The 12,921-nt window shown below is 38.2% G+C and overlaps 1 long non-coding RNA gene across 1 annotated transcript in view; it reads left to right on the top strand.

Annotated features, from left to right (window-relative positions):
• Positions 1-11,821, top strand: part of LOC148127336 (uncharacterized) — a 32,162-nt gene extending 20,341 nt beyond the window's left edge. Inside the window, exon 3 of the long non-coding RNA XR_015741503.1 lies at positions 11,426-11,821. This is a non-coding gene — a long non-coding RNA (uncharacterized LOC148127336). The remainder of the gene's footprint in view (positions 1-11,425) is intronic.
• The last annotated feature ends 1,100 nt before the right edge of the window (positions 11,822-12,921 follow it).

The following is a 12,921-nucleotide window of genomic DNA, read 5'->3' as shown; positions in this document are numbered from 1 at the left end:
GTTGCAGAATCAAACCAGACAGTTATAGAGGTGCAGATGATAGACCTTGTAGAACTGTATCAGCAGCTCCTTGGGCAGTTTGAGCTTTCTGAGCTGGCGCAGAAAGAACATTCTTTGTTGTGCTTTTTTGATCACATTTTTGATGTTAGGTGTCCATTTTAGGTCATGTGATATAGTAGAACCTAGGAATTTGAAGGTCTCTACTGTTGATACTGTGTTATCTAGTATTGTAAGAGGTGGTAGTATGGGAGGGTTTCTTCTAAAGTCTTCCACCATTTCTATGGTTTAGAGTGTGTTCAGTTCCAGATTGTTCTGGTTACACCATGAGGCAAGTTGTATAACCTCCTGTCTGTATGCAGATTCATTGTTGTCTCGAATGAGACCAATCACTGTTGTGTCATCAGCAAACTTCAGTATTTTAACAGATGGATCATTTGAGATGCAGTCATTGGTATATAGGGAGAAGAGAAATGGAGACACCACACAGCCTTGGCGGGGCCCTGTGCTGATCGTATAGGTATCGGGTGTGATTCTGCCTAGCTTCACCTTCTGGATTACTGGATTAGTAATATGAAAGACAGTAAAAATAGTTAGAAATTATTTTGAGGGACAGCAAGCCATGCCAGCATATGGGAGAACAACACAATGGCCACCTGACTGGAAGAGGCCAATCTACATTCCATTTACCAAAGAGAGAGAGAAAAAGAAACAGAAAGAGAGGGAGAGAGTGATAAAGAGAGAGTTAACAATATCCTTAATTGCAAAAGCTAGCAAAATAATTTTTTTCTTTTAATGATCCCGTAATTCCTTACATTGGGGTGAAGTCTGGGCAATTGAATGGAGTTGAGTGTTTACTGGTCAGATGCCCTTCCTGTTGCCAATGCAGAGTTGGCGGCAGATAATAACTCATTGTGCCCTTAAACTATAAGAAAAAACTGCCCCCCTGGGAATGGCAATGTTAAAGTATATTTCTTAAATATCCACTCCACATATGGATTCACAACAGTGATCCATTTTCCTGGAAAAGGAAAACTGCATTTAATAAAAGTGCCATCATTTCTTAACCAAAGAAAAATGACTATCCTGTTAGGAGAGTGCCTCTGAACAAATAGAGTATATCCAGTGAGTTAGGAATTTGTCAAACTTGCCTTAGTTGAAAAATAAAACTGTATTTACAGAGAGAATACAAAGAGAAACATGTTTTGGAACAAAATCCTTAACAACTCACCACAGGCAAGGCTTGAAAAACAGATATACAAACTTTGTGTAGGATGTTCTCTATCCTCCTCGAAAAGTCCTCACTTCTACTGAGTTGTTTTGCAACATAGCTATGAAAATCTGATTAGGGAAGCACCAGTCTACCAGCTGTGCTCCTATCATTATGCATCCTCCAAATTATGGCTTTTCCAGTTCAAGAAAAGCCATGGTCTTCTGTGAAATTAAGCTTATTTATTTCTGACTCACAGGATAATAACTCAAAATGTGTCTTTTGATGGAACTTGATAGAATTTCTGTACAGGCTGTTGGATTCTGCACTTAGAAGACCTTTAAGGGAAATTCTGGGTGTAAGTGGCAAGCATGCTGTTTTCTTGTTCTTTTTCATATCAGAGATGCAGTTTTTATTTCTTTCACTTCCCTTTTATGTGGCTAGAATTTGTGAAAGAGAATTTGCTTGCTATTTGTTACTCTAGAATGGAAACAGGCACTCTAGTAGTGCCTTGAAAATATATTCAGGTTTCTTCCATCTTAAAATTATGCATTTTAGTTAGGAATTATCATACTCTCTGCCTCATTTCAGCCACTATTGTAGGTTATGATCATGGTCAGACATGTTTAGGAAAATGTCTGGTTGCAAAATGGATGATTAGATAACATATCACCTTCACAGTTCTTAATGGGATTTCTAATACAGAAGGAACGATGGCTTGGTAACCAAGTAGATTCACCTTGGTTACAAATGCTTTCCCTCCACCCAGTATCCAAATATCCACATGCACACACAGGCACAGCCCCCCACCCCATGTGTATGAAAATATGGGATAACTAGCAATATATTTAATTCTTTCTGTGTGAAGCAGAGGTGATGGGCTTTTTAAAAGTTAAATTTAAAAAATTTCTAAACTTGTAATTGTTTAGGCATCATAGAAATGATGTTTTCTACAAGGGGCTTTTTTGAGTGGGTGGGTGGAATCAGTTGGATATGAATGAAGGTGACAAGGGAAGGGCATTGAAGGAACGAGAGGAAAACTCCATTGCATAATTGAGTACATATCATTTTCTTGATAAAAATGCCTGTTTGTTATTTTTACTACAGAGATAGTCAGGTGGTTCAAAGGCAGAAAAGCCAATTCCTCTAAAAATCCACAGACTCCTGATCAAAATAACAGTACCTTCAGATTTTTTGTAATTGGAGAATTAATTGAGTACTGAATGAGTTAAACCCTCTGCTGCTTAAGCAGTAATGACACAGTGTCTGAGTTGCAGAAATGAAATGGTTGCTTGGCAACTACAACTGTAGAAAGGGGAGGGGGAGGGAGAAGATATATTGTCCTTCTGCCAAATTAAAACCTCCATTTAGAGAAAACCGTTGCTCCTTTGTACAGCTTCTGAATTTTTTTCCATTGCAGAATGATGAACAATCAGAGGTAGTAAAATTTTTAATACTGCTTAAAATTCTGTGAGAAATTTAACCATTTTTCTAAATGTAACCGAAGGCTTTCCTTTGTGATCCTTCTTCTCATGATGGATCAGGAATGCACTAGTTACACCTTGCCACTTGCATGAGTACAGAAACCATTAAGGTCAGCTTTGGGAGCATCTATGTTATCTTGGCTTATAGGACTAACCAAGGAATAGAATACTTAAGAAAAAGAACTGTGAACTCTGATGGCTTTGCTATTCATTTTACATTTCTAGGCTCAGAATCCTTTAAGTGCATACTACTTTAATCTTAATATAGGGTAGTTCATTCAGCATTAGTAGTGAGGGATCTGTCAAATCTTCCCAGTTTGAAAAGGACTTGGGGTGGGAGAGCTAGAGAGATGGGAGCAGGGGAAATGCCATCTCCCAGACCTTTCTTCCTATACATCATTTTATTTAAAAATCAGGGCTGGCGCATTGATAATCTAACCTTCAAAATAAAGCCACCACAATAAGATAGCTTTAAAACAAACAATTATATATCAATTGTATACACACATTTAAAGATAAGAAGTAATAAAGCAAGCATGGCATAGAAGGCAGGAAAATCAATAGAAGGCACGACTAAAACCAACTTCTGAATAAATTCAAATGGATGGTCAAGAAAAATATAAATAAAGCTTTGTATTTTTCTTGGCAATACTACACAACTGGTTTAGCATTGCCTTCTTCTGGGATGTCTTCCAGTTCTCCAGCCCAGCTATAGTTCTGGAATTTCCTATTGATCTCCTGTCCAAATACTAACCAGCTCTGGCTGTCAACATTAGTTAAGGTCAGACAAATTCTGCTATTTGCTGAGGTGGGCCCCATATATAAATTCAGATATAGGTATATAGATAAAGCTTGACTTGAAATGAGAATAATCTGGATGTCAATCTGCAAATATCTTCCTTTCAACCACTTTCCTGATTACTGAGCAGAAAGAGCAATTTAGAGCAGGTCTTCTGATAATGAATCTAAAGTAGAAGCAAGTTCATGTGATCTGGTTGAGATTTCAGAGACCAAATCACAAATCAACCAACTTTGTAGGGGTCAACCTGCATCAGAGGTTGGTCCAACAGCTGATTCTGGCTACAGTCTAATACTTAGCAAATGGTCCCTTGGTTCATGTACCAAGTCATCTTTGTTGGATATATGAGCTGTAAGGTGAGAATTAGGAAAAGGCTTAATTTTCTTCTTTGGGATTATGCTGAACGTGAATCTAAAATAATAAATAACTGAATATAAATAAGACAAGTCAACAAGTCCACTCAGGAAGACATATTATTTCATGGCTCCATGTTCAATTCTGTACTTGATATTGCTTACAAAACATCTGGGAATGGCAATTCTCAAATCCCTTTAATTTACTCACCCATTTCATATTGAAATATAACACTTTTATCTTTTTTTGGACTTTTATGAGGGAAAATCTGCTGTCCCTCTTCATTTTTTGTTATGTTTCTCACCTAATAAGCTACACATCTACTGGTATCACTCAGGAACTACTATTTAAAATATACTATTAGCCTTTAGGTAGAGCTCCAATTGGTCCCTTGCCTTCAGGGCCAAAAAGCATTTAGGTTGGCTTTCAAGATAGAGAAGGCCAGAAAGGAAGGTCTGGCATTTGGCTGGTGACTGCGGAAGAAGAGAGATTTTGCTCCTGGCAGAACATAAAGCAAAGCTGACAACAAAGGTTTTCCTTCATGCTATCCAAATGAACCCATTTATAATCTGAAATTCAAATACTTGACAACAGAGAGTCTATGAGCAGGGCTTTGAACAGGAAATTGCTTCATGGTTTTAGCATAATGAATTAGACAGCAAAAGTAAATCCATTTAGTGAGCATAGAATTTTTAATATTCCTTGGATAAGTTCCTAAATAGTCAAATTTCTCATTAATTTCAGAACTTTCAAAAGCTATGTGTGATTGTGAATACACACACACACACACACACAATCTACTTGGTTTCAAACTAACTGCTTTATATTACATTTTTCAAATTGTAACAATTGCTTAGAAATTATTGTGTCTTTTAAATGTCATAATAAATAAATGCCAAAAATGATGACATTATCCTTCTTGGGATAAAAACCCATACACCCAGAGACAATAGCGATAATTAATCCTGACATCCTGTTCTGGTCAATTACAATTACACATCATGGAATTACTACATTAGGCTGAACAAAATAGTCCGGCTGGCTGAACACCAATAAAATCAATAAAAGGAATCATAGCTTGCGTGTATGCATCTCATATTAAGGAAGCAGCCCTTTTTCTGTAGTATTCTTGGGCAGTCAAACAGGCTGCTACAGGTAGCAGGGCCAGGCAGTTGCAAGATCTTAGTTTTCGTTTGTGTATTATACTTGACCTTGGAAATCCTTTGCCTGTTCTCAGGGGAAAGAAATGTTTCATTCGATTGCTCTCAAACAGAGAAAAGAAAATACTTACCAGAGTAGCAAAACTGAATGGTGAAAACAGAAAGGACAAATATATAAATAAATTATTGTTGTTGTTTTTTAAAAAAAGAATGACCTTAGAGAGGTATTTGGGGACTATTAACAAATGCCAACTAGTCCGTTATGCTTTTATACTCCCCTTTTTCACAGTGGCTTAGTCAGTAGATTGCCTGAGAAAACAGACATTAGCATAATTGCTCTTTAACATCAGAATGCACATAATAAAGCATGACATTTCTGAGGTCTTTCTATAGAGTTGTTCCCTCTCCCTCTGCCCAGAAAACTGCATAAATAGGCCGGTTTTTATTTTATCTCATTTTGTTTAACTTTCTTGACAGAAGATATTTTAATCATATTTTCAATAAGATAAGTTAAAAAACAAATGAAATTTGGATTAAGAACATTCAAAGGTTTCATTAATGTTTATCATTTAAACATATGAGAAATGATATTCCTTAATACACAGCTACCAACATATAAATCAAATCCTTTCCTGAAGAGACATAATGAATACATGTATACAAGTACCTTAGCATATGCATGATGAATTAAACTGAGAAACATTTGACATTTAAATGCATTAGAACTGTACTAAGCTGGAATAATAATTACCACCAGCAGCACAATATAAATATTTAAAGATAATGCTCGTATGTTGAGGCGCAAGTTTGAATTCATCAAAAATCAATTCTGAGCTGTAGCACTTGCAAAATAACAAGAAATGTCCTTGAATCAAAACTATGAAAAGAAAATGTTTTACAGTGAATTAAACTTCCTTTAGAATCAACATAAGCATCAGGGATCTCACAATAAAATAAAAAGATGCAAATAAAAGGAAGATACTTCACAAATTATCACTGTATTTATAAATTTATACCTTGTTTGAATTCATTAAAATGTTAAAACAGATACTTATATTGCATATAATATGGAGACATCGTTGGAAAATTATTTTACATTTTATATACACATGTATTTTCATATGCTTATGTTTGGCTTATAAAAAAGCAAACAAACCCAAGCATATTTGATACTTGAATTTTTTGCAAGTTTTATAGGAATACTTTGGAGGATATATTGGAAAGTAAGGAAGTAAAGTCTACTGCTTTTCCTCATAGCCATATTAACATGCATTATTCTAGTTCTTGAGTCATCAGAAAACTATGCCAGCATAAATAGTGCTGTCCAGGATTTGATCTGCCTCAATAGCAAAGCTTGCAAGAAGTCCTGGCCTTTAATGAGAAACAAATTAAGGTGAACAGTTGGCCCTATTCCCTCTTGCAGAGCAACAATAGACAGTGGAAAACACGTTACCATTCTTATCATTAACACCTAGTTGAGTAAATGTGGATGGGAAGCCAGTGTGAGGCATTTCCTAGCTTAACTTGACAGAGCAACAGGTTACCCACGATATGACAGCTCACACACTTCCAGAGTGTGTACATGTGTGTGTGTGTGTTATGATCTATATGGATGACCTGTCACTTGGGCTTTTTCTAAAACATGTGTCTAGGGCAGTGCTACATTTCCATTTTGAAAAATAATCTTTCTCAGTGGGGTAGAAGTAAAACATGCTTTACCACATGCCTTTCTGATTTTCTTTTCTTTTTACACATGTGTAAAAACACTTGTTATGTTCAAAAAGAAAAAAAACCTTAGCAGTCCACAATTGGAAAAATTGATTGTTAGGACTTCTAGCACCAGTTCAAAGTCCCCGATAAGTAGATTCTGGTGGGAAGGGCTTTGTAGATACTTAAGCTAACATCAAGTACTAATGTGTGGATTGCCCTGCATCTAAGCAAAAACAATCATGAAAAGCAGTCCACATAATTGAAGGGAAGGTTGTGCCTGCAACAACCCAAAATGTACAAGAGGATATGACAGCTCACACACTTCCAGAGTATGTTATCAACAACAACTTCAGTCCTTAAATATCTATATGACAACAAGATATCCATGTCTGCAAGATTTGTATAAGAAGAGAAAAAAATGCCACTACAAGAATAGTTAAGATGACATTTCCATAATGGGCTGAAGATGACATGAAGAGTGTATTACGTCTTCTAAAAGTGATTAGCAAGATTTAACAGCATGATCAGGGAGATACGAAAATAAGCCTTATGTTAGTGTTCTTATGTTGTATCCATAACAATTTCTAGAATTTCTAGCCAGTCATCTCTTTTATCAATAAGCAATTAGACAAAGAAGTGGGGACAGTGGGAAGACCAAATTTGTCAAGCCAAAAATGTCACACTTAGGGCCAAAATATGTAACAAGATGCCACAACTATTTGAGATAGTAGAGCTATATTGTTATTATTGTTATTATAATTAAGATATATAACCTACCATTCTTTGGGGAACTCAAAATGGAGATCTGTCTTCATTTTATCTCCACAGCTGCAACTCTTGCATAGATAACAGTGGACTTAATGCCACCTCAGTATCCCTGCTTCTAGATCAATATTTTACTAACTACATCACACTGCTATAATAAATCAGTTTAAAAGCCTACTTTTTTCTAATTATTATTTTTATAATCATCAAAGCCACAAGTCATACATACATTTTTTGTTTCATGCAAAAAGTCAGTAAGGGGTTTTCAGTCAGTCATTAAAGTAGCTATTACCTTTTGTTTGATCAAGGAACTCAATTAAGTCATCTCTGCAAGTTCTATCATCTTTATTAGCCCTTCTTCCATTGTGTATAGTGTAGAATCATTTAAACCACTTTAGAGCACAGTCAGATAGACCACAACTAAGTTAAAATTTTGGTTGTACATTGTTGTACAAGTTGAGTTACAATGTGATGAGCTTGATTTTATAATTTTTATGATGATTGTTAAGTATCATGTGCTCGTAAGTCTGAGTCTGCTTTATCCAATGGCTGTTTTTCCTTTTTTGTGCTATAAAGAAAAAAAAAATGCAAACATGATCACATGACCACTGCAACTGGTTGCAAATGTAAACCATTTGTCAAATACCTGAAATATGATCACATGAACATGAGGGAGTGGTAACAAAAATTTAACTTTTTTCACGTCTGTTGTATCTATGAATGGTTATTAAGTGACTGATTATAAATTATGGATTATGTGCAGTAATCTCACTACAGTTGTTATATACAAAAGCAATACCGTACAATGAATGTCTCTGCATTTGCGGAGCGGCAGAGGTAGAGGACCTGGCTCACATCCTATTTGACTGTTGCCTGTATAAGAGGATGAGAGACAGGTATCTTGGTCTATATATCAGACAAATGACCCATTGGGATACTCATATCAAAATAACTTACCTTAGGTCAGGCCAAAACTTGAAAATAACATTTATAGTAGCACAGTATTTAAACAAAATGATTTGGTTGAGATCTGCATATGTGGGATTGATTGGAGTAGATTGCAAGGGCGACTCCGAAATATAATGTTATTATATTTTATCTATATATTAAATTATTGTACATTATTACAATTTTATTTTGGATTGTATTTTATTACTATTTCATCTTAAATCATATTTTGTCTAGATTCCATTTTAAATTTTTTATCAAGTTCCATTTTAAATAGTATTTTATCAAATTTCATTTTGAATTGCTTTTATTAAATTTCAGTAACAAATTGTTGCTGGAACTTTGCACTTTGATATGGCCCAAGGGCTAATCAATACAGACTTATTATTATTACAAAAGCAAAGTTCTGTGGCTTTTTTCAATTCTTTTTCTATTTTCTATTCTATTCTTTTGTCCATTAATTCCAAAAGAAAACTCTCTAGTTTCAACTGTACATTAAGTTTTTAAATCTTCTGAATTACTGTAATTTATTTGTATTCACTTTTTGACTTTTTAAAGTATGCACCATACATGATAAAATGTTCCTTCATGTTTAATTTACATTTTACTGAGAAATAAATAAAAGGAGACTAGTATTGATCTATTTCAAGCTATTTAGCTCTCTTCAGCTAGCCATACCCTTTCTGGGATTCTGGGATTCCTTCATGTTGTTCATATTTCCAGCAATGATTTGAAGTACCTTTATACATTCTATACCAGTGGCCCCCAACCTTTTTTGTGCCACGGCCCGGTACTGGCATCACAAAATGATCTGCGGCCCGGTACCAGCATCAGCACACACGACAAGGCAAGGCGAGTCAAGCGACCGGCCAGCCAGCTGTCCTCCACTTCTCCCCGCCACCTTCAACTCCTCCTTTGTACCTTTGTCGATGGGCTTTGCTTCAGGACAGCTTCGGGATGGTTGCTCGGCTCGCCTTGCCTTGGGTGCTGAAAAAATCCTCGCACCTTAGTTTCGTTCGAAGCCCCCTCCCTTCGATGAAACTAAGGTGTGAGGATTCTTTCAGCACCCAAACGCCGCTTTCCAACCGGAAAAGCTCACCCAGAAGCACTTTCTCGTCAAACAAGATGGCGGCACCCAGCAAACCGGTGGCCCGGTAGGAAATGTTCCACGGCCCGCTACCGGTCCGTGGCCCGGTGGTTGGGGACCCCGTTTTATACAGTTTCTCTGGTGATAAATGGCAATGATACATCATGCTAAATTATATAAAAATTATATTTAAGGCTAGAACATAATATAAATTAAAATTTATATAGATCAGGGCAAAGCAATAGATGCAATCTACATAGACTTCTGTAAAGCCTTTGATTCAGTGGTACATGACAAACAACTCCTAAAACTAAAATCTTATGGTATATCTGAACAACTGCATAACTGGATAGAAGCATTTCTGTCAAACAGACAACAATGGTCAAAATTGGAAACGTCCTATCAAATTTTGTACCTGTCAACAGAGTTGTCCCCCAAGGCAGTGTTCTAGGACCAACTCTCTTCATACTCTACATAAATGACCTCTGTGATCATATTAAGAGCAACTGCGTTCTCTTTGCTGATTATGTAAAGCTATTCAACACCACAGACAATACTGTTACCCTTCAGAAAGATCTCGACTATGTATCAGAATGGTCAAACAAATGGAAACTTCAAATCTCAACAAATAAATGCTCTGCTTTACATATTGGCAAAAAATATATATATCAGAAAATAAAATACAGCCTGAATAGTCAAGACCTTGTTGATGATCCAAACTCTGTTAAGGATCTTGGAGTACTCATCTCTAATAATCTAAGTACTAGAGCCCACTGTAACTACATAGCGAAAAAGGCATTAATAGTTGTTAACCTAATCTTATGTAGCTTTTCTCTAGTAATATTACACTCCTAACTAGAGCATACAAAACATTTGCTAGACCAATACTTGAATACATCTCATCAGTCTGGAACCCACATAACTTACCTATTATTAATACAGTTGAGAAAGGCCAGAAATATTTCACAAGACATGTGGTATTCACAGAACTGATGGCAGTCCCCACTCAGGTCCGCAGTTCTGGCGGGAGCGCCAATCGCTCCCATTGGCTGATGCTGTTTGACAGCCGGCTATAAAAGGAGCTGTCAAACGGCATCAGCTGTTGCCACCAGTTGATCTGCCTTGTTAGTTTTGGCAGCCACGGCAACCCTTTATTCATTGAATAAAGCTTTCTAACTGACGCTCTGTGTCTGTCTTGTATCTCCGCCGCTCCACAACACTGGCGACGAGGGCAGGATACAATAAGAGGCAACCAGATGTTCTACAAGCTGAGCTAGTCACTAAAAGAGTGGAGCCACTGAGAGCTGACAGCTGCAGTCACTGACGCTCTCCGCGAGCGCGAAGTTTAAAAGCCTCCACAGCTGAGGAGACAGACGCCGTCTGACAGGCGCAGCCGCAATCGCTCTTTTAAGAGTGCAAGTTTCAAAGCCTTTCCCAGCTGAGGAGACAAACGCTGCCGCCTCATGATGACTTCCAGCCCAGCATTCCCACCCTTCAAGCCGACTGCTGAGACATGGGAATCGTACAAAAATCGCTTCATCTGCTTCCTAGATGTGATAGACCTCACGGACGCCACAGACCACCAAAAGAAATCATACTTCCTTAGTTTTTGCGGGGCCATGGTTTTTGACACCGCTACAGCACTGGTCGCTCCTCATTCTATTAGAACTATTCCCTGGGAGGAGCTTCAGGAGATCCTCTCCAACCATTACTCCCCTAAGCCTTCCCAAATCGCTAGGAGACATGCCTTTAGGATGAGGAAGCAGTCTGAGGGGGAGTCAGTTAGTGAGTATATGGCAGCTTTGCGATCAGTTGCCCTACAATGTGGGCAAGTTGAGGATTGCTATACCTGCTACCACTCAGATCACACTTCAAAAGGCTCTAACAATATAAGTATCTTTGTTTTTTTAGAAGGTAAGCCTTGCAGGATGGAGGTGGACACAGGATCTTCACTCTCAATCATCTCCTGGGAAACCCTGAAGAAGATGCATCCCAGAATGTCCAAGAAGAAGCTCCTGAACTGCCACCTGACTCTGCGTGATTACCAAGGCAAGAACGTCCCTGTCCTCGGGAAAGGCAAGTTTTTAGTCCAATTCCAAAACTTCAAAGGCCATTTGCCTTTGGTGGTAGTAGATGGTGCCCTCCCTAGTTTACTGGGACTAGATTGGTTCCCTGCTCTTGGCCTCAGCACAACTGGTATCCATGCTGTTTCAACCTCTGAAGTAGACACCCTATTCAGAGACTACTCTGATGTATTTAGCAAAGATTTAGGGTGTTGCTCTGGTACCCCTATTTCATTCAATGTAGGCCCCCAGGCAACTCCCATTCGCCTTAAACCATGCAGAGTACCTTTTGCTATTCGCCCCAAGTTAGGCATAGAGCTAGATAAATTGCTAAAGCAAGGGGTGTTAGAACCGGTAGATTTTGCAAGATAGGAGACCCCCATAGTCACCCCACTTTAAAAAGATGGCAGTGTGAGAATCTGCGCTGATTACAAGACTTCCCTCAATCGTTTCCTGCAAGTCATACCCTGTCCCTGTCATCCAATACCTGTTACACATCTTTGAGCCTGGTACTATCTTTGCAAAATTAAATATGTCCCAGGCCTACCAACAGTTTCCTGTTGACAACCAGACTGCAGAATTACAATTCATAGTCACCCATGGGGTGCATTTAAGTGCAAACGTCTCCAATTTGGAGTTAGTGTAGCCCCTGGGATTTTTCAGTCCCTCATGGAGAGGTTTCTCCAAGGACTCCCAGGCATAGTCCCCTATTTTGATGACATTTTGGTTTCAGCTATGGATAAGACACAACTAATACAAAGGGTCAGAACAGTCCTTGAGTGGTTTAGGCAGCATGGCCTCAAACTAAAGAGAGAGAAGTGCACCATCGCCACTAAGCAAGTGGACTTTCTAGGTTACAGAATTGATGCCTCTGGTATTCACCCAATTGAGTCCAAAGTCAGGGCTATCCACGAGGCACCCACACCTTCCAACAAGGCTGAACTCCAAGCCTTCTTAGGGCTTCTAAATTTCTATGCTGCATTCCTCCCACATAAAGCATCTATAGCAGAACCTCCGCACAGACTTTTAGATAAACAATCCCCCTGGCATTGGGGACCTAGGGAAGCCCATGCCTTCAAATCCGTCAAGTCCTTGCTCACATCTGATGCAGTTTTAATCCAATTCAATCAGCAGCTGCCCCTAGTCCTGGCAGCAGACGCTTCCCCCTTTGGTGTAGAGGCAGTTCTGAGCCACAGGCTCCCAAATGGCTCTGAGGCACCAATTGCCTTCTTCTCAAGAACCTTCTCTGCTGCAGAAAGAAACTACAGCCAAATTGATAAAGAGGCTTTGGCTGCAGTGGCTGCTGTTAAAAAGTTTCATGAATTCCTTTATGGTCACTACTTT

The sequence above is a fragment of the Pseudonaja textilis genome, chromosome 2 (assembly GCF_049901715.1).
Source record: "Pseudonaja textilis isolate UNSWEBS1 chromosome 2, rPseTex1.2, whole genome shotgun sequence".
Classification (NCBI taxonomy): domain Eukaryota; kingdom Metazoa; phylum Chordata; class Lepidosauria; order Squamata; family Elapidae; genus Pseudonaja; species Pseudonaja textilis.
The sequence above is the reverse complement of the archived record's forward strand: the minus strand, read 5'-3'. Positions and strand labels throughout refer to the sequence as shown.